This window comes from Oryzias melastigma, linkage group LG4 (genome assembly GCF_002922805.2).
Source record: "Oryzias melastigma strain HK-1 linkage group LG4, ASM292280v2, whole genome shotgun sequence".
Taxonomy (NCBI): domain Eukaryota; kingdom Metazoa; phylum Chordata; class Actinopteri; order Beloniformes; family Adrianichthyidae; genus Oryzias; species Oryzias melastigma.
In genome coordinates this window covers 19,513,289-19,520,621 of record NC_050515.1, presented here as the reverse complement: position 1 = coordinate 19,520,621, position 7,333 = coordinate 19,513,289, and the positions used below count along the sequence as shown (strand labels likewise).

The 7,333-nt window shown below is 37.1% G+C and overlaps 1 long non-coding RNA gene across 1 annotated transcript in view; it reads right to left on the bottom strand.

Annotated features, from left to right (window-relative positions):
• Positions 1-3,046: 3,046 nt before the first annotated feature.
• The window catches only part of LOC112150298, a 10,934-nt gene continuing 6,647 nt past the window's right edge, over positions 3,047-7,333 (bottom strand). Inside the window, exon 2 of the long non-coding RNA XR_002919948.2 lies at positions 3,047-3,358. This is a non-coding gene — a long non-coding RNA (uncharacterized LOC112150298). The remainder of the gene's footprint in view (positions 3,359-7,333) is intronic.

The window sequence follows — 7,333 nt, the reverse complement described above, 5'->3', positions numbered from 1 at the left end:
TTGACACTCATCTGTAGCTGTGATCGCGGTACTGTGAGCAGGTGCTGTAGGGGGAGTCACTTACATTTTTAATACAGGAGCAAAGCTGTGCTGACTGCCAGACTGACGAAGGTGCTGCAAGCTGCTAATGTCTCTTCTTCTGTAAATGCGGGCATTTCCTGGTCTCCAACCCCCCCTTTGAGGGATGTTCTGCTGAGTCATAATGCAGAACAGACCTAAGAAGAGATTTTACTTGAGTGCTCTGGGGATAGAAAAAAAGCAGAGCATTTATTTTAATTTAACCGATTCAGATGTAATTGCCTTACTTTGTGCAGCAGGGATCATGTGATTTGTGTCCACTGCAACGTTTGAACCGAGGCCACTGAAGGCAATGAGCAAGTGTGCGGCATAAAGTTTCAGCTAATGTTACTTTATATTTTTCACTAGTAAAAGACTTCTTTCTTCATTACTGCAGTGATGTGACCATTAATCATTCGCAATCCTTTTTGGCAATGGCAAACACCAATTTTTATGCCCGTTGAAACAGTGTTGTTTAAGGCTTAGTTTCAATGAACAAAGAATCTACAATTACAAAGATTTGCTTGCTGCTTTTTTTTCTCTTGACTTGTGAAAACAAAAGGCCATTTTAAGTCAATAAGCCAATAAGAGAAACATTTTCTGCTCCCTCTAGCTCTTAATGACAGAGTTTTGTGTAAAAGAGGCACAGCATCACCGCTGTCTAAAGGTAGTATTGATTAAGACAATGAAAATGTCAAACTTCTAAACTTACAAAAAAAAAGCAGCGGATTGGAAAAACAAATGTTTATTTTTTCACAACCTGAAGTTTTGGATGCTCAGCTTCCAGTTTGAGATCCATGTCATGATATCTCAAGAGAAGACAGATGTCTTTCCAAGCACCTGCAACAATCAGAGACAAGCAAGAATAGATTAAAAAAACGGAAAAAGACTGCAAAAACTAACAAAGAAAAACTCTTCACGTGACCCAAAAAGTCCACAGAGAAAAGAAAAATACAGCAATGAAAAAAAAAGAAACACATTGGACAACAAGGAATGCAAAGCAAAAACAACAAATAGAACTAAACATGGTAAATAAATATATAAAAAGATACCCCCCCAAAAAGCACATGGAATTCATCCAAATATTCTCCCCCAAGTGTTCATGTTACTTTTCAAAATAAAAAAAAGTTCACAAACTGTTTATTTGGAGTAGCCAAGTATTCTTAATGTTGTAATAATTAATATCCTTACTGGGACTTGGCGATATTGAGCATTTGGGTATTGATCTGATATCGGTCATTATCGCAAATATCAATACCAATACTGATATTTTTGTAAATGAGGTGGATGTAACATGAACCTCAAAATCTCAATTGTTTTTAATCAATGTTAATGTTTTTTTTGTACTTTTTTCCCTTTTTTAATGATTTGATAAACATAAAAACAGAATTAGGACAATATTTTCAATTAAATGCAAAACAGCTTATTAAATGAAAAACTTCTTGAAATTAAATAATAAGTGCAAATCAGGCAACAAACCGACTGAAACGAGTAAGTATGATATAAATAAAAATCTAAACTTTTTTGCAATTTAAAAAAAAAAAAAAAAAAATACTGGTCAAAAAATAAATATTCTCAATTTCTTAGCTTTAAAATAGAACAATATGAATAGCTGACAAGTAACTTGTCAAAAACAATATTGATATCTGTGGACCGCTATCGATCTGATACCGATACCAACTTGAGATCAATATTATCGATATTCTGGATTGATCCTCCCAGCACTAATCCTAACATGCACACCAACAGAAGCATTGATTTAAATACATTTTAGATGTGGGCCATAATCATTGACTGTATATGAGAAATGGACTGGGTGACCCCTCCCCCCTCGCTTTCCGAATAGGAAAACCTGCTGGCTTCAAGAAGCCAAGATCCCATAATTTCTATTGAGAAATAGTTATGACCTGTTTTTTTTTTTTTTTTATGTTCTTAGTAATCAGATTTTGTGTGTAGTGCAAGTCATTGAAGTTATAAATTGGCCACTCAGATGCCTCAATAAAAGGATGCGGACTTGCTTTGATTGTTTGAAACATTTGATTGACAGATTCTCTCGAGGAGTGGGGACTACCAACAAGTTCATTCCTAATTGGCAAGAATGGTTGCCGTAGAAACCTTGACTCACACTGATTTGGATGAATCACTGTCCACCGTCTCCAACATGGCAACGTCTGTATTGTGGAAAAATTTGCGTCTGAATTGACTTCATTTCACTGGAGCCGGAAGTAAGTCATTTTCTATGGGTGACGTCACACTCACTCAATACAGTTCTTGGATACAGTTATTGTTAAATTGTTGCAAAGTACGAAGCTTTGCTCCCATGATAATGATGGTGCAGAATTGCTATGAAAAAGTATACTTTTACATAAAACTCTTGCTTAAGATTCATGGAATGTTGATATTCCATGACACTTTCCTTCCAAAGTTCAACATTTAAAGAAATCTTTAGCTTCTGAGTACCCACTGTTCTGACATCTGTCTCTTCTCTGACAATATTGCTTTCTATAACAAGGTTGCTTGGCTCCAAAATCGCACCTCTGAGTTTGTTTATTTATTTTTCTGCAGCCAAAGTTTAGCATTCACAATACAGAGCTGTCAGAGTGTGCATTTTTGATGCTCCCACTAAAGAGGCTGTTTTCCTGCAGGTCTTTCTCCACAATCCAGTTTGTTTTCTACATGAATGACGTCACAGTAAATTAAAATCTATCTATTATTGATTCTGTGATTTTTAATCTGAATTTAATTATTAAAATACTTTCTAATCTCATTGCACCAATAAAGAAACTAAGAGGATTTCTGTGTGTCGGTGCATATTTTTGAAGCTGCAACCAACTTTGCTGAAAGGCCAAAAAGTTCTGGGAAATAAAAAGCAGCAAATGTCAACTGTATTGGTAGACAGCCATGAAAAAAAAAAAAAAAAAAAAAAGAAGACAAGCTATTCATGCCATTTCATGTGGAAGTAAAGGGATAAGGAAGACATATAACACCAGACATTTGGTGGTTTTATTTAGGTAATCTCTCTCATCTTTTTATTTTTTTTTTATAGGACACCTTCACACATCTTTCTCTACCTCAGCACATCAGCAGATGTGCTGCACAACGTCCATGTGAAAATCACCCTAATTTGTGCCATTAGGTGTTCTCTCCCACAGCATTCTGATGTCTCTTTGAATTCTTGACAATCTGAGGCACCTGCGGTGTCAGCATGAGTCACTCCCGTCTTCCCAAAGTACAGAGGAAAAGTCTGAGCAGGAATACTTCCAGCACTTCTCAAACTGTCACAAACTGGACTGCACGGATTCTGTGGAGAGAAATGAAACTCATATAGTGTAGGGGATGAAAGACGCTTTAAAGAGGCGGCAGTTCTGCGCGCCGTCAGACTGTAAACACTTATGCCTCAATATGAGACTGTAAAAGTAATTCCCCGTAAATAATAATAAAAAGGAAAAAAGTGGGATGCAGATAGAGTGTGCAAGAGAGTGAAACAGTGCAAGAAGCTTACTGGCAGTGATAGTAGTGCCAGATGGGAAAGGGAAGTGCTGCCCAGGAGAAGAGCCAGTAAGCACAGACAAGCAGTGCCAGCCCAACTGTGTCTAACAGGAGGTCCAGCTATTTAATCAAACCCAACAGTGAAACCACACCAGTGCCAGGTGCAATTTAAATCCTCATATAACCCAAACGCTAATTAGTTTTATATAGATTTCCCACCCTACCCTCTGTCAGGGATGTTAGGATAGCTGCTTCTGATTACAGTTTGTGTAATAAACTGAACTTTTGCTCACTGGGAGCCCTGGATGAGGTTAGGGCGATTTAGAATTGTGGAAAGTATTTATAGAGGAAGCTTTTTTAAGGACACAACTGCATTTACCTGTGAGGAATTTGTTATAGAAAGCGTTGCTTATCTTCTTGCTTTCCTTCCAATGTCCTGGTTTAAATATCTCGTCATTTCTTTGATTAATCTGCGTTTACCTATGCAGGGAAAATATTAAGGAACACGACTTCGGTAGAGGAATCCCTTTGATGAGGCTGATGAAATCATCCGGTGCTGCTAGGTGGCGGATAAGGAGACAATCAGACGGAGATGGAGGCATGTGGTTTGGGTGGGAGCTATGGGTAAAAACCATTGATTAAGTTCAAAAAAAGATGAGGGAGTTTCATCAGCGTGAAGTGACTCAGTGGGGGTGTCGGTGTAATGGTAGGGGCCGCGAGTCTCTCCCGTGGATAGTGGACACACTTTTTGTCAGCAAAGTCATCTTTGCTCTGCGCAACATCTGCGCTGGTTTTGTACTGCACTGTAAGCAGGTCATTAATCTTAAGCAGGAGTGCTGCTTATCGTGCTGAGCGACAGACACCCCCTCACACTGTGAATGAAGTGAAAAATAGATGTTTTTTTTTTTTTCTTTTATCCATTTTTCTCTGCTCGTTATAGTCCAGTCTGTCTTCCTCTGATTCATGCTTGATGGTCTTTTTTTTTTTTTTTTTTTTTTTTTCTTATTGTTGTGTATTTTTTAAGCTCTTTACAGCAGTGCACAAAAATACCTCCAGAAGCAGCTTCTTGACCCCTTTTTTTTCCCAAAGAAAAGAAGCGGCAGTGTTGGATCGATGCACAGTGGTGCTGATGCTGTGGCATTTTCACAAGGAGATGGATGCTGAGAGGTCTATAAGGCAACACGGTGACATTTACATAAAGAAGAATGGATGCTGTTGGGCCAGAGGGAAAGAAAGGAGGTGGTAGAGAAGCAGCGGCGTGGTGTTATCACCTCATCCACACTGATGCTCCTTGACAGTCATTTTGCCCCTCCTGCCGTGTAACAGAGACGGTACATGAAATATTTTTTGCACCATCTGCAGTTCCAGCCAGCTCTAAAAGCAAGGTGCTGACATATGTTGATGTGCTGCAACCAACATTGCAGGGAGGTTAATGAATAGATTTAAATAAAGATTTTACATTTTCCAGTCAATTGGAGCAGCAAGATGATTCAGACCCCCAGCCCCCTGCCCGCCCGCCATCATGGGCACAGCGGGTGTTTATGGAAAAGGACAGGATGTGCAGGGGATTGAGTGCTTCCTAACTTAAAGCTGAACCAGCCAATCTTGAAGTTATTCAATCAAAAAATGAGTACATTTCGTATTACGAGACACATATTGAATTTGGGCCAAGATGTGCTTTCCCTGGAAAACGTTTCATAGTTCAGAAAATGACTACTAAAACCTGCTGTTATGTCAAAGCAACCCCATCAAATTGCTGCTCTCAATTGGAAAAGTTGTCTGTGATCTAAAAAAAATCCTGGTAAATAAACCTTCCAGTTTATAAATCAAAAATGTCTGTTTAAATATTTTTTTTAATCTGAATGCATTTAACTTTTCACTCTCACAGTTCAATCAAAAGTGTGTCCTAGAAATGATATGAAGTACCAATACCAATATTCTCATTTTAAACTGGTTGTCTATTGTTCGACCCACTCTTTATCAAGTGGAACCCACCTTACACTGAAACACAGACAGAGAGGCAAATATGTAAAAAAAAGCACTAGATATACAGTTTGTGTCATGCGTGTTTTTGGCTTCTGGGTTTCATCGTTTGAGTTCTTCTGGGCAGGTCATCTTTACCTTCTCCTGGATGCCCTGACCCTTGGATTCTCCTAGAAATGGTTGCAGCTGTCTTTGGTTATCGTATTTGCTGTCATTATTTAAAAAGGTGTCATTTTGTGTTCTGTGTCAGAGTATCTTGTGCGTTTAATCTATATGTTGGTTTTGCAATTAAATCCCTTTGGTTGTTTGGATTTGGGCCTGGAAAGTTGTCCTACAGTTTGGGATGAAACTATTCCAACTTTGTGAACTCTGCAGCATATTGACAAAAAGAAATGTTTTGGACAGCATTGATACATTGATGTGAAAATATAGAAACTAAAAATATATATATATTTTTTCAGTGTTTTTCTTTTTGTATTTGGGGAAAAAATGGGTTGTTTTTAAAAAACCTGTAGAGCATTTTGAAAATTTCATGAACATGTCTGTTTTTCTTGCACATGAATTTTGTTGTTATCGATTTCAGTAGTAATTTTTTTCCCTGGCTTATTTCACACCTGGCAAAGATATATCTGCTTAACTCTTGTTTAAAAAAAAAATCAAAAAATACATTTAAAATTTGGCATACCTTTAGTCAAAATGCCCTCTACCGGTAGAGTCGATTTAACTGTTTACAAACCGGTGACACACAAAATATTTTTTTCAGCAAGCTCCTCTAGATTTAAGAAGCAGCTTTGTTGCATAACTGTCTACATTCAAACTGTCTTCTACAGTTGTTTTACAAAGAAAAAAACAAAAGAAAAATATAAAGTAAAGTAAAAAATATTTTAGAAACAATTCACGACTCTGCTATACTAAACAGAATTTTATTTTGAGTTTCACACTCTCAAGCTCGGCTTAAAACCATGTTTATGTTAAATAAATGTAATAAAAGCAGCATATTATTTAATTTAAAAACCATGAATATAATTCTAGGTCACCTTTATAGTTTTAAAATATCTAGTGAACTCCAGAGCCATAATTTTAGATAGTTGCTTTATTTTCTGCAGCTAAAATGTAGCCTAATGTTTTCTCTTTTGCTAATTTAAAGGTGCTGGTCTTTGTCTAATATATATTTTTTTTACATTCACACTTTCCTCTGCTGTAGATAGTATTCAATGGAAATAAATGGGTTCTACTAGAGCTCAGGGTGAGTTATTGACTGCAAGCACTGTTACCAAATATTGTTACTAAATTAATCTGTGCTTTGATGCTTTCAGAGAGAGCGAAGGAGGATTTAATGACTTCGAACCACTCAGGAGACCACTGAGACAGAAAATACAAACATGAAGAGCAGAAGATTGCATCGCGTTCTCAGATAGTATACAAGATATTCAACTAATTAATTTGGCCCAAATTTGGAGCAGGAACAAGTCGGTAAACAAATCTTACCTCAAGTGTGTGCATGGCATTTGTGCATTTTAGGAAATGTTCCTTATGAGTATAAAAAAATAAGATACACAAACATGGTGTTTAATGCACAACTGCATCGTGTAGAAGGAAGATTTTTGATGCAAACTGTGAATCTAAAATGTACTTAATGATCAGCTTTTGACTCTTTTAAATCAGACAATTCCAATTACATGTTAATAAGTTCTTATTAACGCTGCATCCACCAAGAGAAGCCATTCCAACAATAGAGGCACTTGTGCAATCTACTATTCCATTTTAATTAATTCACAGGCTTATGATGTCCTTCTCTCTCTGG